Source organism: Pan troglodytes, chromosome 1 (genome assembly GCF_028858775.2).
Source record: "Pan troglodytes isolate AG18354 chromosome 1, NHGRI_mPanTro3-v2.0_pri, whole genome shotgun sequence".
NCBI classification, from domain to species: domain Eukaryota; kingdom Metazoa; phylum Chordata; class Mammalia; order Primates; family Hominidae; genus Pan; species Pan troglodytes.
In genome coordinates this window covers 36524587-36552369 of record NC_072398.2, presented here as the reverse complement: position 1 = coordinate 36552369, position 27783 = coordinate 36524587, and the positions used below count along the sequence as shown (strand labels likewise).

Here is a 27783-nt window from a genome sequence, read left to right as displayed (position 1 = left end):
TGTATGTAAAGAATCTAATCCAGCACCTGGATATACAGCATGGTAAATATATACAGGCCTCCCCGTTCCTCCCTATGACTGTGATTCTTATCTATTCTGATGGCTACTATTTTCAAAGTCAGCCAGGGGAAGAAAACTGTCTTGGGTGAAAGTGTCTTCTACTAGGAAAGGAATCTGTGCATGGGGGCATGTGTGTCCTCAATTGCTCGTGTGTGTCCCCAGAGGTGCTGGCTACAGAAGGCCAGACATGCACTGGAGCCCCAGATCAGTGTCAAGCCCCTCACTCAGCTTTCTCCCGTGAAAAGGTCAGGATGATGGAAGGCTGTCATATTTAGATGATGGCTCGTAGGGAAGCCTCGGTGGGTTAGTCACCTATGATATGACATCATATGGCCACTCAATATAGTAACAGCTGTTGGTTGCTTTGTGGGGCGGAGGTGGGGTTAGCTTTAGTTGACCAACCATGCCTTGAGGATAAATTGGATGGGATCAGATGGGAAGATGTGACAAGAAGAGAAATCCTCCTCTATATAGGATGCTCTGCTGTTTCCTAAGGATTTTCAGCACCTTGCCCCAAAACGTGAGTCTTGACTTTTTCTCTGGCTTTGGGGCTAAGTGGGAAAAATGTTACAGGAGAAAGGTGTTTGGTCAGGAAACCTCCAGCTGGGGGAGTACCCACTGTGGCCCTGCTGGGTGGGTGCCACCCAGAAGAGGGGGGGGAAAGTGAGCAGTTCGGTGCATCTGGTACCCAATGAAGTGATCTGAGGGATAGGGATCCAAAAGTCCTGGAGTTAGGGTGCTGCAGAATCTCTAGGTTGGATTAAGTTTTTTACTGACCCCTCTGCAGGTTACATAACACCTGTGGGACGACCTGTGGCATCCCAGTGAGGCAGCGATGCCGTCTCGGTCTCATCCAGGATGAAACCGTGGTTTGGGGATACCACTAGTCAGTGCTGTAGTCAATGTAGGGCATTGATTACTCATAATGGGAAGCCATTGGAGTTGGTTAACCCCTTCCTTCTAGTGTGTTCTCCTCCTTGACATTCCTGCCTGTTCTGGGGCCCTTGTGTTTTGGGAATAGAATGCTTTGTATCAGCAGTGTAACATGGATAGATTAACTGGATATGGGCTGGATATGGGGAGAGCTGGTTCTTCCTGTGTTTAAACTGGAATAAGTCCAGAGTGAGGAAGTAAAGAGGTTAGAGAGGAAAAGCCCTGGAGTGAGGGTCAGGAGATCTTGTTTGGCAGCTGGTTCTGCCAAGTAAAAGCTGTGTGACCTTGGGCAAGTCATTGTTTCTCTTTAGGTTTTGGTTACTCCTCTCATCTGTAAAAACATGTGCACTTGGGGTTCTTCCAGCCCCACTAGTCCTCTTCTGTCCTTTAAGTGTGGATCTGTGGTTCTGTTGTTGGCAGACCAGAAAGGGCACAAGTTTGAGTGTCTGGCTCTGCCATTTGCTGTGCGACCTTGGACAAGGACACCCCTTCTCTGAAACTCAATTTTCCCATTTATAAAATATGGGTTATTACGAGACATCAGTGAGGATGAAGCTGAGAGCCTTTTCAGAGGCACAATGTGGATGTAAAGCAACACCCTGAGTTTGGACAGGGCAGGTGGGGTAAGGCAGGCTGAGGGGTGATGTTTGGGGTTACTGGCAGGTTGAACTGTGACCAGGGCATAGAGGGGGTGGAGGTCACGGTCAGCTGTGCCATAGAAACCTCCGGCCCTGTCCTGCTCAGTTCCTGTTCCTTTCCCAGCAGCCGAGGAAGGGGAAACAGTTGAGAGGTTATAAATGACGCTGAAAACAGCTCACAAAAGTGTCTGAGGGGGTCATGCTGCTGGAGCAAAGCACGCGCTGGGAAGCCCATCCAGGGTCTGGGGACCCCTGAAAATTGAGCAGCCTCCTGGTTCCTATTGGTGCCCAAGAGGATGCACCTCCTGCACTGCTTGGCATCACTTCCTGGGAAAGTAAAAACTCGTACGGCGACTAATGGATCACGACTGAACAGTGACCAGAGTGACCTGTCTCGAGCCATCTCTGAGGGAAAGTCACAGATTCCCTAGAGAAAGTCTCCAAATTCCTGTTTATTCTTCACATAAACAGATTAACCTAGGGGTAGCGATTTTACTTAACTCTTCCTTTCATGTTGCAGCGAAAGTGAAATTGGCCACTTCTTTGAAGCTGTTCTTTGAGCCATAAATATAATTTCTCTTCCCGCCCACAGAAAGGGGTTTTCTTTTTCTTTCTTTCTCTCTTTTTTCTTTTTTTTTTGAAGCCCCAGGCACTGAGACGTTCAGAGGTTGGCAGGAGGTGCAGCTGCCGTAGGAGCAGCATGCTGTCCCCCTGCTGACTCATCTGACATTAACATAATTATGTTTCAGAAGTCAAAGTGATTTTCAAACTATGAGTAATGCAGGGTGTTAGAGAGAGTGTTTACATGGCAGTGGGCATTTCAGCACACTCAAGAAACCAGCTGCTGTTAACAGCTGCAATGAGTGAAGAAATAAGAAAATGCTCTCAGGAAAAACAGCCCTTCTCTCTCGTCTCTGTTTCTGTGCAAAGGATTCAGATGTCATGAAAGGCAGGTGAACTTAAGAGTTCCCTGAGGACCAATCCAGATCTAGCATTGTTATCTGAATGCCTTGATGTCTGATCCTTTTATAGGGAAAAAAAATGTCTTTATAGCTTATTTTCCATTTACTCAACTCTAGGGAAAGGTGGATTTAAAGAGCTTAGCAAATTATTTATTTTTTATAATGCTACGGGTGTTAATAATTATAATAATAGTCTAAGGTTGTGCTGCTCCTTCTAAAATAGGAACAAGGACAAAAATCATTTCCCCCAGTTTTAAAGATGGGGGCAGAAGCCCATGGGGAGGGGGACTGGGGAATGTCTTCTTAAAGCTCCTTTGTCTCATTATTATGGGGAAAGTTCTGAGAGCCGTGGAGTGCAGTGTGCCAAGTATTTAGACCTCAGGAGAGAAAAACTGGGCTCCAGTCCTGTTCCAGAACTGAATATTGGAATGGGAATGCCTCAATTTCCTCATCTCATAATGAGAATATTAATAACACTTTCTTTGCCTATGTCAGAAGAAGAGCCTTGAACTTTTGTAGGGTAGGGACAGGATCTGCCGACTATTATAGCCCCAGTTTCTAACTTAGAGCCTGCACATAGAAGGTGCTCAGTAAGTATTTGCAGAATTAACGAATGAGATAAAAGCTATGAATGCCAGAGCTCTGCTCTTGTGGTTTGTTACTGCATCTAGCAAGGTGTCATTCACATGGAGAGTGGTCAATAATTTTTTTAATGTGTTAAGAAAAAAATCATGAACTAATTATACATTCACTTATACATAAGTTATTCATAAACAAATTGGTTATTATTTTGGGGCTACCAAGCTGAATTACACACAAAAATATTTCTGTTTACTTAAGAATGTCTTTAATGACCAACACAATTTTATTAAGCCTCGTCTCTTGAGTATATATCCTTTGCATGCTCCACATTTGCATCATGGGAAAAGGAGCCCCAGAGAAAGAGCACACCAAAAACATCGACCTACCCTGAACTAAGGGGCTCAGGCGTGTTTTTGCGGACTACTTGTATTGAGTGATCTCTTCCTCGTGGACCCATTAATAATTATTGTTAGGCTTACTTCGAGTAGTAAATTTAAGCCAGTCCATTCATGGCAAATCAATCCAAAATGGCCATTAAGGAGAGTCAGGATCTGTGGTCCCATCCCAAATATTTGAAGATGATGCCAGAAGGCAAATTTAGTGTGTCCTCCTGGTGACTGTCATTTGGTATTTCTGTCCTAGGCCGATTCTCTGATCGGGGTAAATACAGGCTAGGGCATTTCTAATGTCTAAACCTCCACTGCTCTCTTTCTCTCAAAATTGCCTGTCCAACACAGTGATAATTTCACCTCCCCAACTCCGTCGTTACTGTAGGTTTATTAATGTTTGTTGGACCGGCATCCTAATTTGGGTGTGGATGACTATTCCTTAAGGCATCTCAAGTAAAAAGGCTCCTTACTTCTGATCCTGGTTTATTTATTTTAAAAATACTTGTAAATTTAATATTAATTTAATAGGGTTTTTAAGTTAGTAGCAGGTTGCTGAAGGATCTAAATGTTTAACATATATTCTAAAATAAACATTGGCTGTTTAGAGCCCTTACAGAATAAACTTATTTGAATTTTTCCCCTGGCACCCTTTTCTTTATTTCTTCTACTCTTTCTTCCTTTCCTCTTTTCCCATCTCTCCCTCCGTCTTTTTCCTCCCTGCCTTCTTTTCTTTTTATTATCTTGTGTTTCATTTGTTTGTTTGTTGCTTTTGGTAAACGTCTTTCTAAAAAGTATGTCTGGAAAGAGATAAGAGAAACTGATTAAAGAGCCTAGGACGAGGTAGAGAGACTTTTCATCATATACACTTTCTGACTTCGAATTTTTAATAGTGGCAATACTTTTTCCCTAATAAAAAAGTTAACCAGAACAGATTCCAACAGATGTACAGGCAAAGGCTCTGAACAGAAGATTCATAAACAGAAAATAAACTTGTTAACAAACATGTGGAAAATTTCTTTGTGTCTATAGAAATTAAAATTACATCAAGAGCAACATATATCAAAGACTATGATATATGTACGTAGTTGTACATATATCATAGAGTTTGTACACCATAGTGTACATATATGTACACCATATATCATAGAGTTTGTATAACAAAGAGTTGTACACCCTTCTTGTTTTCATTTTTCCACTTTTCTAATGCGAGCCTATTTCCTCCTTACTAGGATGAAAGACAGGAATGGCTTCCAAAGGGAAATGGGGAGAAGAGAAAGGAGACAGTAGACAGAAGCTCAATGCCTGTGTGTCCACAGTGGAGACGCAGGGGAAAGAGCTAGTGTAATAGAACCAGTAAATTTTTTTTTGGCTTTTTTTTTTCCACTCGAAATGTAAACATCTTCCCACTTCATTCTTTCCACCTCATAAGAATTCTTCTTCTTCTACAACATAATTTTTAATGATTGTACAGGAGTTCCAATTAATGTAATTTTTTTACTGTAGTTTACCTTACTAATACTCTATGTTAAACATTTGGGTAATATCTGATTCATCAATATTGTAAATAGTACTGTAATAAACATTATTGTAGCTAAATCTATGTTCATGGCAATTCTTATTTACTTCAAATATATTTCCTCAAAAAGAATCAACATATTTCTCAAAAATAAATAAACCAAACAATATATGAATCATAGTCTTTGATATATGTTGCTCTTGATGTAATTTTAATTTCTATAGACACAAAGAAATTTTCCACATGTTTGTTAACAAGTTTATTTTCTGTTTATGAATCTTCTGTTCAGAGCCTTTGCCTGTACATCTGTTGGAATCTTAATATCTGCAGTGATTTAAAATGTTTTATAATATATAAAATATATCAACAAAGACCTCCCTATCTATTATTTTTTTAAAGTAATAATAATTCCCTGGCTTGACATTTACATTTGAATGTAAGTTATATTTATATATTTTTGGCACAGAGAGATTTTAAGATTTAAAGTAATCGAATCTGTCAATTTTTTTTTCTGGAGAATTACTTTTTCCACATAGAACTTTTAAAATTATTTCATATTTTCTTCTAATAGAAAACAGCCTTTTAAAGGTAAAATTTCCATATTTTATGTAATTACAGGGAAATGCACAAATCTTAAATGGATCATTCAGTAAGTTTTGACAAATGACAGATGCATATGCCTAGCAAGATGTAAAACTCAAAGGGTATGACTTTTTCAGGTGATGGTTGCACATATCTATGAGGATACGAAAAAACAATGAATTGTACACTTTAAATAAGTGTGTTATATAAATCATATCTATAGACTTTTTTAAAAAATGGAAATTACCATCATCCTGGAAAGCTCCCTCGTGTTCTCTCCCAGCTGGTCCTCACTCCTACTCTACCCATATAGGCAACCACAGATTTTAGTTTTTTCATCATCAGTTTGGTCTGTTTTTGACCTTTATATGGAATGGAGTCACACAGCATGAACTCTTTTGCATAAGGTTTCTTTGACAGCATAATGTTTTTGAAATTCATCTGTGTTGGTGAGCTTCAGGAATTTGTGTCTTTGTTACTAAACGTAAGCTTTCATTATAGTATGTCTATATGACAGTTTATTTATTCCTCTATTGATAGACACCTAGGCTGTCCCCAGTTTGGTGTCATTATGAATAATGAAACTATGAACACCGTTGTAAATGTCCTTTATAGACATATGCTTTCATTTTTCTTGGATAAATACCTATGGGTGGAATTGCTGGGCATAGGATAGATGTATATTTCATTTTATAAGAAACTACCAGCCTTTTCTCCAAAGGTGTTATACCATTGTACACTCCCACCAACAATGCATGAGAATTCAGTTGCTCCAAATTTTTGTCCACATTTGGTGTTGTCAGACTTTTCTATTTTAGCCATTCTGTTGGGTGTGCAGTGGTAGCTTATTGTAGTTTAAATTTACATTCCCTTGATAAAGTTATTGAACATTTTTTCATGTGCTTCTGGTTTTTCTTTATTTTATTTTAATGTGTATGTATTTTACATCTAACTATATCTCTTTATCCATCAAAAGTTATTTTGATTATGATTTGAGGTAAATCTCTAAATTAATTTTTTTCTAAATAATCAGTTAACCCAGAACAATGCATTAAATAATACTTTTATTATTATTATTATTATTTTTTGAGATGGGAGTCTCACTGTGTTGCCCAGGCTGGAGTGCAGTGGTGCGATCTCAGCTTACTGCAACCTCCGCCTCCCAGGTTCAAGCAATGCTCCTGCTTCAGCCTCCTGAGTAGCTGGGATTACAGGCTCCCACCACCACGCCTGGCTAGTTTTTGTATTTTTTAGTTGAGATGAGGTTTCATCATTTTGGCCATTTTCATCTGGTCTTGAACTCCTGACCTCAGTTGATCCACCCACCTTGGCCTCCCAAAGTGCTGGGATTACAGGCGTGAACCACCGCGCCCAGCCAATACTTTTTTTTTTTTTTGAGACGGAGTCTGGCTCTGTCGCCCAGGCTGGAGTGCAGTGGTGCAATCTCGGCCCACTGCAAGCTCCGCCTCCCGGGTTCACGCCATTCTCCTGCCTCAGCCTCCTGAGTAGCTGGGACTGCAGGAGCCCGCCACCAGGCCCGGCTAATTTTTTCGTATTTTTAGTAGAGACTGGGTTTCACCATGTTATCGAGGATGGTCTCGATTTCCTGACCTCGTGATCCGCCCGGCTCGGCCTCCCAAAGTGCTGGGATTACAGGCGTGAGCCACCGCGCCCGGCCGCCAATACTTTTATTCTCTGCTAATTTGTGATGCTTTATTTACCATAAAGTTCTCATATGTACAGTGGTCTCAGAATATCTATTCTATGTCTTGATATGTACATTTTTACACTTGTTCTTTTGCAAGTTCCATACTCTTATCGATACTTGTTTTTAAAAATGATTTAAGAGCTGGCAAGGCCCCTGTCTCATCATTCCTTTTCATGTTCAACATTTTCTTTGTTGCCGGGCATGGTGGTTCACGTCTGTAATCTCAGCACTTTGGGAAGCCGAGGCGGGCAGAGCCCCTGAGGTCGGGAGTTCGAGACCAGCCTGACCAAGATGGAGAAACCCCTATCTCTACTAAAAATATAAAATTAGCTGGGCATAGTGGCGCATGCCTGTAATCCCAGCTACTCAGGAGGCTGAGGCAGAAGGATGGCTTGAACCCGGGAGGCGGAGGTTGCAAGTGAGCTGAGATTGCACCATTGAGCTACAGCCTGAGCAACAAGAGTGAAATTCAGTCTCAAAAACCAAACCAAACAAAAAACATTTTATTTGCTGTTCATACTTAATTATTATTTTGGTTGAACATTAGAATGATTTTGTGAAATTCTGAAAAGAATACTATTGAGATTTTTATTGAAATTATATTGACCATTCAAAATTAATTTGCAAAGCACTGACTTCGTTGCCATAAAGCTTAGTATTCAAATCTGCATTTCCCAATAGCATTTTATAATTTTTTCCTACGGGTCCTTCGCATTCTCATTATAGCTTTTCCAAGGCATTCCATAGAAGTTTCCAATGTCATCATTGTTGATTTTTGCTATTGTCATTTTATCTTTTCTAAAAGTTGTATTTTCTAATTGGATAATAGTTCTATATAGAAAAGCAATGTAGCAAATTTCTATATACAAATTTTTATACAGACAATTTGTATATACAAAAGGTACTTGGCTTTTGTGTCTTTTTTATATTTAGCAGTTTTCTTGGGCTCTCATATCGATTCTAATAATTCTTAGTTGAATTGTTCTTTTGAATTTCCGGGAATGTAATTATATCATGTACAAGTAATTGCAAATCTATTTTCTCCCTTCCAGTGTTTGTGCATCTTATTTTTATAAGTGCCCTATTTCATTGGTTAGAACTTTCAGGTCAAAATTTAGTAAAAATGGCCACAAACTATATCTTTGTTTTGGTCCTGATTTTAATAATATTGCCTTAGTATTTCATCCTTAAAGATGACTTTGACTGTTTGAAATAAACACTTTTTGTTATGTTAATAAAAGTTCTTAAATTTGTAATTATTTTTTAATAGGGATCAGCTGTTGAATTCTAATGTATTTCCTGCATTAATTGAGAATCTTATTTGGATTTTCTTTTTTAGCCTGTGGATGTAATATATTATAGTATTGGATTTTAAAGATCTTAAAACATAAAATCTTTTTATTTTAGATTAAACCCTCCTTGGGTTATTTTGATACTGTTATCTGAATTTGGATTTTCTTTTCTATGTTCATAATTTAGATAGGTTTATTATCTTCTTTTTTTGAGCTGTCTTTTTCAGGGTTTTATATCAGGGTCATATCTGTTAAGTAAATTAGATAGATTTTCCATATTTGTCAGTGTTTGAAATTACTGAAACATAGTGATTACGTATTCCTTAAGAATTGAAAGATTTTTTTCCTATAAAGTTTTCTAGGCCTAGACACATTTTTTTTCCTGGAGGGAAATCTTTCCTTTTTTTCTAAGTTCTTCAGCCGTGATTGGCATATGTAGGTTTTATACTTCTAATTTTGATAATGTATATATTTTCAGACTATTCATTTCATCTAGGTTTTCAGATTTATAATTTATAATTTTGCAAAGTATTGTCTTATATTTAAAATATCTCCTCCTTATCTGGTGCTGAACCTCCCCTTTTTATTTCTAATTTTATTATTCATAGGGTTTTTTTTTTCTTCTTTAGTTTCTCTAATATTTGTCTACTTTATTACTTTTAAAAAAAAGTGCTCTTGAATTAATTCCATAAGTTTTCCTATATCCTAATTCAGTTAGTTTTGGTTTTGCCTTTAGTCTTTTCTGTCTACTGATTTCTTAGGGATTTTGTTGTCATTGTTGTTTTTATAAACCCTTGGGTTGAATGCTTTTATTTTTCCTTTCCTTGAAAATAAAAACAAATAAGATTGTAACTTCAACTTTTAGTACAACTTTCATATTTTCATATTTTCATAGTACAATATTTCATACCTTTTGATATATTGTGCTCTTATTTTAATTATCTTCTAACTGCTATGTTCTTATACTTTAATTTCTGTTTTAATTTTCTGTCCTTATATTTAATGATTTTTTGTTTTAATTTCTATTATTAATAGCTAGTTATACTGCACTGTGATCAAATAATCAAGCTTATATAATTTTTGTTTCTTAAAATATCTCTCATTTTGGTATATTCATCACAAATGCTTTCTCCTGTTCTATAATATCTTTTCATTTTGTTTGTATTGTCTTTTTTAACACATAGTTTTTTTCTCTTAATGTAATCAAATATATCCCTCTTATTGTTTGTATGTTTGTATCTTATATAAAATATTTCTGTACTTGATGATAATGAGTGTATCTTCCTATATATTGTTTTTTCTCAAGGTTGCAAAGTTTTGCCTTTCACATCTGTGTCTTTAATCTTTATGGCTGATGTGAGTGAGAATCTAATTTAACTTACTCCCATATGGATAACCAGTTGTCCCAGTCTCACGAGTTCCTCCCATTGCTTTGTGAGGCTATTTCAGTCAGGTACAGAGCTTCCTCGTGTATATAGGTTATTTATGGGCTTTTGTTCGGTTCCATTAATCTATTTCTATTCCCTATGCCAGTACTACCACAATCTTTTCAATAAGTCTAAATATCTAACAAGACAAGTCCTGCTACCCTCTTTTCTTCTTCTTCCAAATTTTCTTGGCTCTTCCTGACCCATTCACATGAATTTTAGAATTAGCTTCTTAAGAATTGTGCACACACACACACATTTTGAAGATTTTTAATATGAAAATTTCATCAAATCTACAAATAAATATGGAGATGGCTAATATTTTTATGGGAATCTTGCATGATACCACGACACCAGAGGTGCCACCAAGATGACTAACATTTTTATATTACCGAGTACTGTAATCAATAAACATAGTAATTCTCTCCATTTATTTAGGTCTTCTTGTATTTTATTCAATAATACTTTCATAGTTTTCTTCCTTGAGGTCTTTCATACCTTTTAACAAATTTATTTCTAGGTGCCATGTAATTTCTGTTACTATTATAAATGGGATTTTTTCAATTATATTTTCTAATTAGTTATTACTATTAAGAATGCTATTGATTTTTGCATGTTTTTTGTATCTAGCAACCTTTGCTGGACAGTTTTTAGTTCTAAGAGTATGTGAATGTTCTTGAGTTCTTTATGTAGACAATCACATTTTCAGCAAACAAAAACAGTCTCTAATCTTTCTCTTTTTCCATTGTTTTATATTACATCAGTTAAGAACTTCAGTATAATGCTGAATAGAGGCTTATAACTTATATCCTTCTGTAGTTTCTGACTTTAATGAAAATGTCTCTAAAATAGTACCAGTTAATATAATATTTGCTTGTAGAGTTTTGATGTATAGCCTTTGTCAGGTAAGGAAAGTTGCCTTCTATACCTAGTTTGCTAAGATTTTTAAAACCATGAATGAATGCTATATTCTGTCAATACCTTTTCTGCATTTCTTGAGATACTAAAAAGATAAAAGATAAAGGAAAAAGGCCTTTCTTTTTAATTTGTTAATTTAATAAGTTTTCAAATCTTGAATTATTCTTTCATTCTTGAGATGAAATTCCACTTGGTCAAGATATTTTCTTTAAGATTTTGTATCTACATGAAAAATGAGATTAAGTTATAATTTTCCTTATTTGGATTGTCCCTGTCTGGCTTTAATATCTCAAAAAATAAGTTAGGAAATTCTCTTCCTTTTTCCTCCTACCCTCTGAAAGAATTTTTGTCGTTTAAAACAGGGCTTATCTATTTCTTAAAAATCTGGTAAATGTTTGGGCCTGATGTCTTTGGAGATGGAAGAACTTTTGATTAATAATTTAATTTCTTTAGTAGCTAAGGCTTAGTTCTGGTTTTATCTGAATAAATTACCAAATTTTTTTTTCTTGAAAATTATTTATTTTTCCTAAGTTTCCATATTTATTCAGATGCAGTTAATAGTATTCTTTATGTATTTTAAAATCTCCACTGTATCTATTTCTATCCCTTTTTATTGCCACTTTCTGTTTGTGTTTTTCTCATTTTTATTGATTGGTTGAGCTCAGGGTTGATCTTTTTCTGTAAGTTGTTTCAAAAAACTAACTTTGTGTTTTATTCATCTTCCCTAAATATAATTTCTTTCATTCTTCTCTTATATTATTTTCTTATTTCTAGTTTAGATTTCTCTATTGTGCTTACCTAGTTTCTTAAGTTGAACACTTTACTTATTTATTGTGCTGTTTTTATTTGTTTATTCATTTTGCTTTTACTGATTTTTTTTCGTAAGTAGAACTCTACTTGTCCTTTTGACCACAGCAAGGACCTCAGCACTTTTTGATTACATGTGGACCCTGTTCCCCATCTTATTTTTATTCCAGAGTTAAAGTTTTTAAAGATAAAAAAGTTATTAAAAAATATTCTTTTCTTTTTTTTTTTTTTGAGGCAGAGTCTCGCTCTGTCGCCCAGGCTGGAGTGCAATGGTGTGATCTCGGCTCACTGCAACCTCCGCCTCCCGGGTTCAAGTGATTCTCCTACCTCAGCCTCCTGAGTAGATGGGATTACAGGCACGTGCCATCACACCCGGCTGATTTTTTTTTGTATTTTTAGTAGAGACGGGGTTTCACCACGTTGGCCAGGATGGTCTCCATCTCTTGACCTCGTAATCCACCCGCCTTGGCCTCCCAAAGTACCGGGATTACAGGCGTGAGCCACCGAGCCTGGCCCAAAATAAAATATTCTTTAGTAGTTCTTTAAGTGACAGTCTGTGGTTGGTAAACTCTCTTCATCGTTGGATGCCTGAAATTCTTTATTTTTCAGGGTATAGAATTCGAGACTGATATTTATTTTCCCTCTGCACTTTGAACATATTACCCTTATTATCTCCTAGAATCTATTGATGTCTATGAGAAGGCTGCTGTCAGACTAATTTTTATTCCTTTGTAGGTAAATTCATTTATCTCTTTAACCTTTTTTTAACTGACAGATAAAATGATATATATTTATAGTGTACAATGTGATTTTTAAAGTAAAATTATAACATGGAATGACTAAATCTAGCTAATTAACATGTACATTACCTCACATAGTTATCATTTTTGTGCTGGAAACACTTAGCATTCACTCTGTTAAGCATTTTTCAAGAATACAATATATTGTTATTAACTATAGTCACTATGTGGTACAGTAGATCTCAAACTTATTCCTTCTAACTGAAATCTTATATCCTTTGACCAACATCGCTTCAACTCACCAGCCCCACCCCCACCCTACCCCCACCACGGCCTCAGCTCTCGGTAACCACCATTCTGCTGTCTGCTTCTGTAAGATCAACTTTTTTCAATTCCCACATATGAGTGAGATCACGTAGTATTTGTTTTTCCTTGCCTGGCATATGTCATGTAACGTAATGTCCTCCAGATTCATCCATGTTGTGGCAAATGACAGGATTTGTTTCTTTTTTCACAGCTGAATAATATTTCATTGTGTACATATACCACATTTTCTCTATTCATTCATCTGTTAATGGCCACTTAGGGTGATTCCATATCTTGGCTATTCTGAATAATGCTGCAATGAACCTGAAGTGCAGATATCTCTTTGACATACTGTTTTCATTTCCTTTGAATATATTACTCAGTAGTTGGATTGCTGGATCATATGGTAATTCTATTTTTAATTTTTTGAGGAACCTCCATACTGTTTTTCATAATGGCTGTTCCAATTTATATTCACACCAACAGTGTGAAAGGGTTTCCTTTTCTCCACATCCTCACCAACATTTTCTATCTTTTCTGGATAATAGTCACTCTGACGTGTGAGGTGATACCTGTTAACTTACGATTATCTCTTTATTCATAGTGTTCTGCAATTCAGCTGCAATGTATCTTCACTTCGAGAAAATTCTCAGCCATTATGTCTTTAAATATTGCATCACTGTCATTTCCTCCTTTCTCTTCTTTCAGAATTTTTGTTACATTAGAGTTGGTATCTATGAGAAGGCTGCTTGCTGTCAGACTAATTTTTATTCCTTTGTAGATAAATTCATTTAACTCTTTAATCTTTTTTAACTGACAGATGAAATGATATGTATTTATAGTGTACAATATGATCAATCAATCTTCCATGTCTCTTAATACTTTCTCTTCTTTGCCTGTATTCTGGATGTGTTCCTCCGCACCATTTTCCACTTCACTAATGCCTTCTTCAACTTTATCCAGGCAGAAATTTTCTATCTGGTGCATTTTAAATTTCAATGTTTATACTAATCATTTCTGAGGTTTTTTTTAGTTGGCTCTTTTTTCTACCTTTAACCGGGAGTAGAATCTTGTCCTGACTATTCACTTTGTTGGCTGTCTTCCTTAGCATTAGATTTCTTCATGTATTTTGAAAGCTGAGTTTGCAGGCTCATTTCAGGGGAAAGTGATGTTTGTTTTGTTTGGTTTTGTGTCTTTTTCTCCCTCACTCGGTGCTCATCCCTCCCTCTTCTCCACTATTGCAGTGGTCCACTCAGCCCTCCAGCTCCCCGTCCCAGAACCAGAGTCTCTGGGGGCATTTCAGGGTTACTGTTGCTCAGTGACGATAGGGACAGAGCAGACCCAGGCATGGACTCATTCCCAACCACCAGGCTGTGTCTGTGTCCTTCCACATCCCTAGACAAGCAACTTCTAGGAGCTAGAGCCCCAGGCAGCTCTCTGGAGACTTTTTTTTTTTTTTTTTTTTTTTTTGAGACGGAGTCTCACTCTATTGCCCAGGCTGGAGTGCAGCGGCACAATCTCAGCTCACTGCAACCTTCACCTCCCAGGTTCAAGTGATTCTCCTGCCTCAGCCTCCCGAGTAGCTGGGATTACGGGCATGCACCACCATGCCTGGTTAATTTTTGTATTTTTAGTAGAGACGGGGTTTCACCATGTAGGCCAGGCTGGTCTCGAACTCCTGACCTCAGGCAATCCACCTGCCTCAGCCTCCCAAAGTGCTGGGATTACAGGCATGGCTCCCAGCCTTCTGGAGCCATTTTATTTAGCCTTCCTTTCCAAGCTTGGGAAACTCAGTTCCATGTACCTTCCCCATCATAAAACTCTAAGCACCACAAAGAGCAGGGCAGTATATATTTTTTTATTACCAGCATATCCCCAGTGCATAAAACAGTGCCAACACATGGCAAACTGAGTGAATGAATGATGGCTAACATGTCAAAAACTGAAGGACTGAACCTTTGGAGTTTAATCTGGAGCTTTGTTTACTCCCAGTCCCTCTGGGGGAACGGTCAGCCTAGTACACAGCACAACTTTTATCTGTAGAAGAGAAGAAGCATTGGTGTAAGAGTTAAAAGACCTTGGTTTTAGGGCTGGCTCTGCCCTTGCCTAGTTAAGTCACCTAATCACCCTAAATCCAGGATTCCTCTTCTGTAAAATGAGTATCTCATGGTAGAATAACAATGCTGTATCCAGATGTGATGGCTGCTTCATTAGCCTGGGCTCTGAGAAAAACAGCAGAACCCAGCCGATGTGGAGTAGGGTGAATGAGAAATAAACTATCTTGGTTAAGAAACAGATTTGTAGACTGGGCACAGTGGCTCACGCCTGTAATTCCAGCACTTTGGGAGGCCGAGGCAGGTGGATCATGAGGTCAGGAGATCGAGACCATCCTGGCTAACATGGTGAAACCCCGTCTCTACTAAGAAAAAAAAAAAACTTAGCTGGGCCTGGTGCTGTGTGCCTGTAATCCCAGCTACTCTGGAGGCTGAGGCAGGAGAATCGCTTGAACCTGGGAGGTGGAGCTTGCAGTGAGCCGAGATTGAGCCATTGCACTCCAGCCTGGTGACAAAGCTAGACTCCGTCTCAAAAAAAAAAAAAAAAAAAAAAAAGAAAGAAAGAAACAGTTGTAGAGTTGTTTGTTACTACAGCATAATTTAAGCTATACTGATGGATACAATTACTTACTTGTATCCTTCTTCTCTACAGAGTGTGAGCTCTATTGGGAGGAAGAATGCTTTCATTTTCACTACTGTTTTCTTTCAAATTTCCACTTTTTTTTTTTTTTGAGATGGAGTCTTGCTCTGTTGCCCGTGCAGTGGCACGATCTCTGCTCACTGCAACCTCCGCCTCCCAGGCCCAAGTGACCCTCACACCTCAGCCTCCTGAGTAGGTGGCACTACAGGTGCATACCACCATACCAGGCTAATTTTTATATTTTTAGTAGAGACTGTTGGCCAGGCTGGTCTCGAACTCCTGAGTTCAAGTGATGATCCACCTGTTTTCACCTCCCAAAGCACTGGGATTACAGGCGTGAGCCACCATACCCAGCCTTCACTTTCTTATGTAATATATGATAGTCATTCTTCACTCTGTGTTCACTACTGAGGACAAACATTAAAATCCAGTAATTATCCCACATTTGCAGCACTCTAATTTTCTGAGAAAATTGTGACATTGTCTAGGATTTCCAAAACTGTAGTAATATATTTTGTTTGTTTATTTATTTATTTTGAGACAGAGTCTCGCTCTGTCACCCAGGCTGGAGTGCAGTGGCACAATCTCAGCTTACTGCAACCTTCACCTCCCGGGTTCAAGTGATTCTCCCACCTCAGTCTCCCGAATAGCTGGGATTACAGGTGCCCCCCACCATGCCCGGCTAATTTTTGTATTTTTAGTAGAGACAGGGTTTCACCACGTTGGGCAGGCTGGTCTCGGACTCCTGGCCTCAAGTGATCTGCCCAACTTGGCCTCCCAAAGTGATGGGATGACAGGCGTGCGCCACTGCACCTGGCCATATAATAGTATATTTTACAGTGCTGTGGTACTTTTTCCAGAGAGGGATGGGAAGACAAAACTTTTGACTTGGATATAATTTAAAGTTTTCATGAGGACATGCAACATGGTTATGTGACTCAGTAACACAGTGCTGCCTAAGGGCTGGCGCGTGCCCAGGTCTGCCGGCCCCTGCAGGGCTCTTGGAGTTCTTGGTCTTGTGTCTCAGTGGGGTTTCTGCTCGTATGCTCTCAGTGTACCTGACTTTAGTGGAAGTCCTAGCCACATTCCTAGTTTGTTCCCCTGCACCTGCTTGAGACGGAAAGTCAAAAAACCAAGATCTTTTTGAGTAGATATGTAAGAAAAGCTCAGCAGTGCCCTGAGTGAACTGCATGAACCCATGGCATTTCTTATGGGTGTCATAGGAGTTTTATTTTGTTGTTGATGACTTTGTTTGTGTCAGTGGAAGAATGTTTTATGGAATTTGAAATACAAAAACTGTTTGTGGTTCCTTAGACACTTGCACTGCAATAGAAAATTATACTTTATCGTATAATTAATGGTTTGAAGAGAAATAGACAGCATAAACAAAATATGGTCCATACTGTGAAAATGCAAACCATACAATGGTGATTTTGATTTTCATAAAATGAAAATCCTAAAATAATTACTCAGTACCCGGAGACATACTTAATATATACATGTGAAATATCTTACACACAGATATAATAAAAGCTTGCCAGCATTTTGATATTTGAAGTTTTCAGATACATGGCTTCTAGATAAAGGATATAATTGCATATTCTTAAGGAAATATAGTTTTATTATTTTCGAGGAATAGACATCAGAACTCAGTTAAGAGGATGCTATTTGGAGTCTTCTTTTAATGAATATAAAAAAGCAATTCATAACAAGCACATTGGTTTCTGAGTAAAATGAAGCTTCTGAAATGTGTGAAGAATGCTTGAAAACAATGTTTTGTAAGCCAGTGAAACATCTCCCTTCCCCTCACTTACAGGATTGCAAAATTTAGCAAATGAAAATACGTCAGGCCCAGGTAAGCATGAATTTCAAATAGAAACAAAGAATTTTTAGTGTACTATATCCCAAACATTGAAGGGGACAGACTTATATTTGCGATTTATCTGGAATTCACACTTAACTGGGTGCCCCGTACTTTATCTGGCAACCCTTCCCACCTCAGAAGTTAACCTTCATTGTGCACCACCTTTTAGGAAGGAACCAGGCCAGCCTCTGTAAATTCTGTAATGGTGAGCTCGTATTAATGCATTTTCTTTTGCACATCTTGAGGCTTATAAAGAGACTGAAGTCGCCAACCAATGGCTCTCAAACCCAATGCACCCTGGCAAAGCAAAGCAGGGCAGCCTTCAGAACTTCTCCAAGGGGAGGGCTGTGTGGGTTCTCCCCCACAAAGCTCTATTTTAGTCACAGTCATTAGTGCTGGAGAAAACACACACTGGTCATGGGATTCACCTTTTGCCATGTCACAAGAAAGTCAGTAAAATAATGCCTGAAAGAAGGCTTGGGCTTCCGTCCCCTGCACTGAGCACTCTGGTAGTAACCTTCTGAAACATGCCTGTGCGTTTTTTCCAACAGTCAAAGCTCCTGACATCTCTCCCTGCAGAGGGATTGAGCAGCACTTTTAAACCAGAGACTGAGTGATTTCAGGCAAGTATTCCGGCCTTTCCATGAGACCTGCACTTAGGAGAAAGGAGGGGAAAGCCCAACTTGACTGAGCTCTTGATAGAAATACATTTGCTTACTTAATCTTCATTAGCTCCCGCTGAAGTATAATTCTCAGTTTACACACCGAGAAACAGAGGCTCAGAGAAGTCAAGCTGTTGCCAAGTCACAGAGCCAGTAGCAGAGCTTGGATTCCAATCCAGGTCTCTTGGGTTGCAAAAGGCTGACCCCTATTTCCATGGTACCACCCTTCATCTCTCCAGGGAAAGGGAAAGCGCTAAAGAATGCCAGGGTTATGGAATGTTCTAGGGGAGAGCATAGGCTGTCATGGGGCAGGCTCATTCCTAACTGGTTTCTGAGAGAAGAATATGAGGTATAACAAAATGAAAATGGGCTTCATAGCTAGACACTTTAGTGTCTGAAGCCTGCCTCCACTGCTTTTTAGCTGTGTGGCTTTGTTACCTAATTTCTCTCTCTGTTTTTTTTTAAGTGATGTTGCCCAGGCTGGTGCAGTGGCTGTTCACAGGCATGCTCATAGTGCACTACACTCTGGAACCCCTGGGCTCAAGTGATCCTCCTGTTTCAGCCTCCCGAGTTTCATTTCTCTTTATCAGTCAAGATGCCAGCAGGAAACTGATGGCACACACAGCAGGTTTAACTGAGGAGAGTTTAGCAAAGGGACTATTAACTGAGGCTTGGGCAGGATTACAGGAACCCACAGGGGATGGTGAAGCACTGAGGAACTAGTAATTGCAGAAAGCTGTCACCACCCAGGCCTACAGGGCAAGAGGAGGGAATATTTTATTGGATCCTGTTGAAAGCTGGCATCATGGACAAGGGCCAACTGACAGGGGCTGTGGCCCTGAAGAAACACGACCACTGTCGGAACAAAACCCTGAAACAGAGGTCCTAACCTTGACCTCTCTCCTTCCCTAGCCAGCAGTGCAGGTTATAAGTCTGTAGAGTTTAGCCCCTCAGGGCACAGAGGAGGGCAGGAAGTGGATGGAAGGGGTGGGGCATAGTAATCGGAGAATAACAACACTCCCGCTGGGCATCAGTTTCCTTTTTTTAAAATGGGAATCATAGTATCTACCATGTGGCATTGTTGTAAAGATTAGAAATACATAGACTGACGCATTCAACAGGTATTTACCAAGTATCTACCATATCCTGGGCTGTCTCCCACAGATACAGTGATGACCAAAACAGACCGTATCTCTGCCCTCATGGTAGGTGAAACGCAAGAAAGCCAGACGTTACATAAGTATTTACAACGGGGAGGAGATAAAATATCACCTCTCACACACAGGGTACTCATAGTACTTGTAAATAGTAGCTATAATTATTTCTTAAAGTCCCCCGAAGAGACCTATGCTGCATACCACTTCTTGATTTCTTATACCAATATGTATTTATGAACAACTTTTACCGTCCGGACAGATTTTCTCCCACTGGAATACAAAGTTCTGAGCATCCTGAAAGCAGAAAACAGCTGTTACTCCCTGTGTTAGTCAGGGTTCTCCAGGGAAACAAAACCAATAAGATGCATGTGTATAAGAGATTTATTGTAAGGGACTTGGCTCATGCAATTATGGAGGTTGGTGGGCCACTAGATCTGTAGTCAGCAAGCTTGAGGAGCCAATGGTGCAGTTCCAGTCTGAGGCTGGGAGGCTCAAGACCCAGGAGGAGCTGATGTTTCTGTTCAAGTCCAAAGGCAGGAAAAAACTGATGTCCCAGCTCAAAGGCAGTCAGGCAGGAGGAGTTACCTTTTACTCAGCCTTTTCGCTGTCTTCAGGACTTCAGACAACTGGATGAGGCCTACGTACAAGGGGGAGGACAATCTGCTTCACTTGATCCATCAGTTTAAATGCTAAGGTCACCCAAAACACCCTCACAGAAACACCCAGAATCATGCTTGACCAAATATCTGGGCACCCCATGGCCCAGTCAAGCTGACACATAAAATTCATCATCATGCTATGCTGGAGTTAAAATTCTTTATAAAGTTGTCCCTCACTTTCCCCTTCCTGCCTAACACGGCCTCTCTCTTTCACCTGAAGTCTCTCCAAGTGCGGCTCCCGGGCCACCTGGATGGAACTTTTGTGGGAACTTTCTGGTCACTCAGATAGCAGGGCCCCAGGCAGGCTTTGTGTGTGAGGATACCTGGGACAGAGACTCAGGAATCTGCATGGTAAACACAGCCCTGTGGCTGCCCATTCTCCAGCCCTGTGATCACCTTATGGTGTCCCCTCTCCAACCTGTCAGATACCAAAAGGAGGAGAAGAGAAACCCTGCAAGATAAGATGTGTTCTGAGTGTCGAGGGGGTGGGAAGGCCTCTAAGGGGACAGAGAGAAGTGCCTGAATAGTGAGGCCGATCCACAGGATGGTGAGAGGAAGGATTACTAACAGAGCTGGGGGGTGAAAGGTGAGCGGGGCTCCTATGTGTGGCAGCTCTGGGGCTGCTGAGCCCTGGGGACGCGAAGGCGCTGCTGGAGCCTCCTGCCTGTCGACCTCTCCAGACTCAGCCTGGCTCCCTCTGCCTTGCCCCTGTGCCCAGTCCTGGCGAACTTCCTTCAGTTCCTCAAATAGCTGAATCCCTTCCTGCCTCAGGACCTTGGCTGGTGCTGTTGCCTCTGCCTAGAGCCCTCTTCTTAGGATTCTCTGCATGGCTGGCACCTTCTCCTTCAGGCTTCACCATCAGGGGAGCTCTCCGTGGAGGGGCCACCTCAAACCACCCCATCCGATGTAGGAGCTTGCCTCTGTTTCACCACCTGTTTGCTTTCCCAGAGAATTTATGAAGACATGTGGTTTTAAAGATTTATTTGTGTGTGAAGCAGGAGCAAGTTTCATAGGCCACATATTCATGTGTGCAAAACTGTAATCGATTATATTTTGTAATTCTTAGTTTCTGAACCCTCCCTCTGTCACAGAAAACAGTCTTCTTCAGATAAACTCAGCCAAACGAAGGGTTACAGGATCATTTCTGGTTATCAACCTAGGCAGATTTTCTCCCATCTTCCTGGAGGGGTCTCAGTTCTAGGTGTGTGTGTGTGTATGTGTATGCGTGTAACGAGGGTTACTTTTGCCCTGGTGCCAAGAGAGAGAGGCACCTGCTCCATGGTTGTTGCTCTTTGTCCACAGTGGCTTTGTTGAGGTGTGAGGTTCCCCGGGCCTTTAGTCATTGGCACCCATCCTCCTGACTTCCTCCCAAATGACCCAGGATATGTTGTGGTCTCCAGTGGCCTTGGCATTCTCCTTTTCCCAAAATTGTTGGGTCCTCCAGCCCCTCTCAACCCTCTGGGGTCCTGCCCGTGGGCAGGGGAGGTCCTGGCTCCTTTTTTTGCACCAGACTGTGAGTCTGTCCTCAGCCCATCCGCCTGGATGCCTCACTCAGCCATGCCTCTTCTACCTTCACACACAGGATTCTGGGGGAAATTACCTGTGGAAGGGGGCTCAGGGCACCTCCATCCTGGGGTTCCCTAATTTGTCATGAAGTTTCTATTATCTCTTGACCCAGAGCTTGACTGGGGAAGGAGGACACACACAGGCAGCTCCCCTATGTCTCCCTCTCCCCTTTCTCCCTTTCTGCTAAGCTGGTGAATTTTTATTTGGGGCAAGCCAGTGGGAGGGCATACTCTTCTTAGGACATGGCACTTTCTTCCTCTTTGCTGCTCAAAGTGCAGAGTTAATGACGTAGCAGTGACTCCACGGGGCATCTTCAGCACCAAGAGCAATGCCTGGCATGCAGTGAGCACTAAAGGAGTATTCGGTGAATGAATGAATGACTACATCGGTATGAGTTTGCCATCTTGAATAATATTCCTGCCCTGAATAACTTTGGAGAAAGTGCCAAAGAACTTCATTTGGTGAGAATTTCCAATCTCCACCACAAAGTAGCTGTCATCCATGCCTCAAGAGTGACAGCATGAGCCCTCTGGAAGCCAGACATGAATTGACGTGGGAGAAAATAAACATGTGAAGCGCTGAGCTGGCAACATGCCCCAGTTACCTTTGAATTTTATGGGAAGGCAAAAAATAACCAACAGTTATCACGCTAAGCCTTAAAAAGTGACTTTTTGTTCAGGTCAGTGCTGCAACCTTAGGAATCCCAAAGATAATTGATGGGGAGCCAATTCTCAGTTTCACCCAAGTCCCTGCAGGGCCCTGGGGAAAGTACAATGAGCAGCTTCTTACTGTGAAAGTAACGCTGGGCTGGGCCCTCCGCAGGGCAGAGGAGCCCTCCAGGTGCAGAGAAGCTCTGGGGACTTTCTGTCTTTGACGAATGAACATTTTCACCGACTCTGACACAAGGTTTGCTTTTTTCTCTTAAAGTGGAATAGGTGAGTTAGAGGGAAGGCGGGAGAAGAAGATTACGTTTTGGAGAAGAGCTTCCAAGTTGAAAACAATGGAAGCTAAAAAATAGAGGAAAGTGATATATTTAAAAGACCGTGTTTGATAGAATCCTACAATAATAATATCGTGCTTAAATTATACATAATTGGCGTTCAATAAATGCTTGGGATGAATACATTAATAAATGAAGAATATTTGTACCTATGAGTTTTTATCTGCATTAGACAGACTTTTTGGAAAGCTGACCTGAGAACTAAAATACTCCTTTATGATATTGTTTCTATGGGAAATTATGTTTTGCATTCCAAACAACTGACTTGTGAGTGGGCTTTTGCAGAAGTCAGGATTGCTGCCATGGGGGTGGGTTATGTGACGCAAACCACAATCTCTAGTCTGTACCTCTTGTGACCAACCCACATGCTTAGAAGCCCACAGGCTGGACTCAGGGAAGCTGCCATTGGTCAAGGAACAAAGTTTTGCTAAGACGGAAATACCCCAGAATATGAACTTAAAACAGAGGGCAGAAAACAGTAAATAAAATCCAGCCTTTCCATTTTATTTCCATTGAAATAAAATCCAGCCTTTCAAATGGAACTTCAGTTGTAACTCCAGTTAAAATGAAGCATTAACCATTCATTCACTCACTCATACATATGTGTGTATCTCCTGTCTTTCGTCCCAAGTCCCCTGCAAATAACACTGCAGGGATTTAAAAAATGAATTATCTTAAAGGACAGACAGGACAGGAAGACAGATAACAGCAGACAAGAGATGTCAACAGAATTGTGGGAAATAGGGAGTGTGGGATACGGTGACTGTACTTAGTTTAGCAATGCAGCAGTCCAAGCAAGGCACCTGCTGGGGCGGCGGGGGCGGGGGCGGGTTTCATTCCCTCTGTAGACCCCTGTGAGACTCAGCATGTGGGGTGACAGCGATTATGGGAGGTGAGTGAGAGGGAGAATGTTGAGACCAGGGAAAATTAGCCATTAAGTCTGACTCAATTTTGCTTTCCTCGGTAGCTTCTTCTACCCCTGCAGCCAGGTGTCTATCCCTCTCTCCTTGAGAAGCTTGTTTTAAGGAGACATTGAAACCCAACAGAAGAGGCTTAGGACTAGGAGACTCCCAGCAGGGTGTGGATTGGTTGAAAACAAGGGGATTAATTGAAACTGCACGTTCTCCACTCCCCACCCTGCTCAGAAACAGCCCTAACCCGGCATGTTTCCACCAGCTCCCACCAAGGAAAAGGTAGAACCAGTTGGCTCAAGAGTGAAGACAGGTTTGCTGACATTGTGTCCACCAATAAAGAATCACATCTCGTCACCCTAGGGTGTCACCACCGGGACACAAAATTCATTTCACACAAAGAGCCTTGGAGTCTGTTTTTAGCGCCTCATGCCTATCAGATTGGGGCAGCAGTAATTACCTTGTGGGTAGGATGAGAAGGACAGTTACTCTCTTTTTAAATTTAAATTTACTTTTTATCAAAGTAATACATGTACAAAGTTTAAAAACTCTAACAATACTATAAGGCTTATAATGAAAAAACAACAACAACAACAACAACAACAAAAACAGTCTCCCAGCTCATGCAACCCCACACCTGATTCCCACTCCCTGAAGGCAATTGCTTTCAATTCTTTTCACTGTATCTTCTCCATATTTATAAATCATGTGTGTATACTGCTCATTTCCTGATTTTTTCCATTTGGACATTATCTATTTATTTCTTATTTTGGACATTTTGAATTTTGCTTTCTTCCTCCACCATCCATATAATCACTCCTTCAAATGCTCAAAATGATGCCATATTTTAGTCGCCTTCATACTTGGCAATAACTTCCTTTTCAAAAATATAAGTAATACATGTATATAGTTTTTTCTGTGAATATGAAGACATATTTATATTTTTAAAACAAAATTATTCTTCTAATCTGAAGCCATCTAAAATATAGCATCGCTTTGAACATTTGAACCCAGGTCATGAGAGAGAGTCTGTTTTTCTGCTTTCACTAGGCACATTCTCCTTGAAGTGGCCATGAGTGGTGACTGTGGCCGGGTGGAGAAATGTGATCCTAGCACACTCCTCGGCATCACAGCACTCCCGGGTTGACATAGTCATAATAATGCAAACCTTGTCTATTAGCTCTCCGCTCTTAAAATCAACCTACCCACAAAGCAAGGAAGACATGAGAATGGAAACAGAGCTCATTGTAAATGTTTTCATTCTTGATGCAAAATTAAAGGTACAAATAGCTGATAATGGGAGCAAGGGAGAGACAGAAGGGAACTGTGCTGATATCCTCAGCTAATGTACTAGGGAGTCAAAAGTTACTTTCTAGATGGAGGAAGAAATAGAAGGTTAAGTATATCATATAAGTGTACAGAGGGAACCCATAGAAGAACTAAATTATAAATAAAAAAGTTGGGGGAAAGGAATAAGAGATTATGTTCAATTTTATAGAGGTGAGTCCAAAGAGCACCTGTAATCCCAGCCATTTGGGAGGCTGAGGCAGGAGAATCACTTGACCCCAGGAAGGTGGAGGTGGCAGTGAGCCAAGATTGCACCACTGCACTCCAGCTTGCATAACAAGAGTGAGACACCGTCTCAAAAAAAAAAAAAAAAAGAAAGAAAGAAAAAGAAGAAGAAAAAAAGAATGTCTTAAATTGACCAAGAAACTGTTTTTAAAAAGTCACATAAGCTAATTGATCGGTCCTGATCACTGACTCTTGGTCAACTTTTTTTTTTTTTTAAGGAAAAAACAAAACTTCAGTTTAACGTTTCTGCAATGCAAGCTTGTGATTTATGATTACTCTCTAAGTGGATATCAGGATTGTTATGAAGACTTAAGGCCCAGTATTTTTTAATACAATACTCATCTAGGATGTAACAGTGAAGCTGAGTAAACTATAACTGTTAAACTTAAGTTCCAGCTTTTCTCAAGTTAGTTATAGGATGTACTTAACCAGTAAGTGTATTTAGGTAAAAGCAGTGGAATTATGTTAAATGTTGCCCTTTGCCACGTTACATTGAACACTGTTTGGATGCATGTTGAAAGACTTGCTTTTATTTTTTTGTAAAACAATATAGGAACTGTGTCTACAATTAAAAGTGAAACATTTTGGCATGTTTGTTAATTCTAGTTTCATTTAATAATCTGTAAGGCACGTAAGTTTAAGTTTTTTTTTTTTTAAGTTAATGGGAAAAATTTGAGACACAATACCAATACTTAGGATTTTGGTCTTGGTGTTTGTATGAAATTCTGAGGCCCTGATTTAAATCTTTCATTGTATTGTGATTTCCTTTTAGGTATATTGCGCTAAGTGAAACTTGTCAAATAAATCCTTTTAAAAACTGCAAAAAAAAAAAAAAGTCACATAAGCATACTTTTTGGAGTTAGGAAGTTCACCATCTAAATAATTTTTAAAAGAGGCCGTTAAAGGTAGTAGTCTCTGGTTGGTGGCATGTGTGTGGGGTGAGCCCTGCTAGTTTTCAGTATAAACACTTCCTTATTATCTGATTTCTTTTATCTTGTGCATATATTACTTCAATTTTTAAAATGTAACAGGTGGAAATACTCAAAAATTGAATTCAGTGTGAACACAGAGCCATAAACTTGGATACTCATTTTGCAACGGCCATCTGTATTATTGTGCCATCAGAAATTGCACATTTCCCGGGCACCACTTTGAATGGTAATATAAGCTTAATGTGTCTCCTGTTGAAAGACTTACCGAGTTAGCATTGGATATGGGCAGCATTAGGGAAGCAGGATAATGTACTTTCATGGCTCTTACTATAAGGTAAGTGCGCCAACCACTTAGATGAGGAGGAAAGACCTCACAGAAGTGAAAAATATTCCTTTATCATGTGCCTGGTTTCTTGTGCATCTTTGCAAAGAACATGGCTCTTGGTAGCCTCTCAGTTTGTGGAAAGAATACAATTCATAGCAATACACATAAGACCGTCCATCATCTGATCCCAACGTTTCCAGCCGCCTCTTCCCCTGTATCCTGTACCAGGGACGTGTGGCTGCTCTCCCTTTCTGGAGAGATACATACTCCTTTATGCTTCCATATCTTTGCATATTCTGATCCTCTACTTGGAATGCTTTTCCCCACCTTCTTAAGGGCATGTGTTAAGACCCATCTTCCTAATGGAGCCTCCTGCACCGCAGTCTCCCCAGGCTCCTTAGACAGAGAGGTCCTCTCCTGACTGTTCTCGCCAGCCTGTGACATTCTGTTCCTCAACTATATTCAACAACTGCCACCAGGCTCCTCTTGCAAGGGAGAAAATCTAAAGTGATATCTTGGCTTATGTCTGTGGGAAAAATATAATCCAGAAGCTCAGGAAACCAGTTGAGAAGGTCATTGAGATGTTCTGGCAAGAGCAGAGGTCAGGATGTAGTTTTGAAAACGTAAGTGCTCTTTAGACACTCGATGGCCAAGGATTGGCCATGGGGAATGCTCTCCATCCCCCCCTCCCCAGTCCATTGTGTGTACTCTTCCAATCAGCTGGGCTCAGCTACGTTTGTGGGCAGATTTGCACTGTATTCATTTATCCTTGATAGTAAGGCATTCTGCAGTCATTTTTAAACTTTTTAATCATGGGAATTTGCAAACATACACATATAAATCCTCATATACCTGAAATCCAGCTTTAATGATTAGCAATACTTTGCCAATCTTATCTCATCTCCCCTTCCGCACACTTTTCTTTTATGGGGTGGTAGGGTAGGATGGGCATTTTTTAAATTTTTATTTATTTATTTATTTTTTGAGAAAGGGTTTCATTCTGCTGCCCAGGGTGGAGTGCAATGGAGCGATCTCGGATCACTGCAAACTCCGCCGGGTGGGAGTATTTTAAAGCAAATCATAGGCATCTCAGAGTATGTTTCTAACAGATAAGGACTTCTTTTAAAATTGCGGTACAAAGTACATAACATAAAATGTTCTATTTTAACCATTTGTAAGTGTACAATTCAGTGGCATTAAGTACCTTCACACTGTGTGCAACCATCATCACCATCTGTCTCCAGAACATTTGCATCATAAACTGAAACTCTGTACCCATTAAACAATAACTCCTCATTTCTCCCTTAACCTAGCCCCTAGTAACCACTATTCTACTTTCTGTCTCTGAATTTGACCATTCCGGACACTTCATCTAAGTGAAATCATACAGCATTTTAAAAAATCTGGTTTATTTCACTCATGTTTTCAACGTTCATCTAAGTATTTTATTCCTTTTAAAGACTGATAAGGGCTTTTAAGATAATAATCACAACATATCTAAAAAACTTAATAATAATTTTCTAATATCATCGAATTAGCTAATCTATGTTCACGTTTCCAAAAGTATGTCTTTAAATGTCA

General features: G+C 39.9%; 1 protein-coding gene across 1 annotated transcript in view; it reads left to right on the top strand.

Annotated features, from left to right (window-relative positions):
• The first annotated feature begins 433 nt into the window (after positions 1-433).
• Positions 434-27783, top strand: part of ATF3 (activating transcription factor 3) — a 55675-nt gene continuing 28325 nt past the window's right edge. Inside the window, exon 1 of the mRNA XM_063792364.1 lies at positions 434-580. The gene's annotated coding sequence lies outside the window, so the exon portion shown is untranslated. The remainder of the gene's footprint in view (positions 581-27783) is intronic.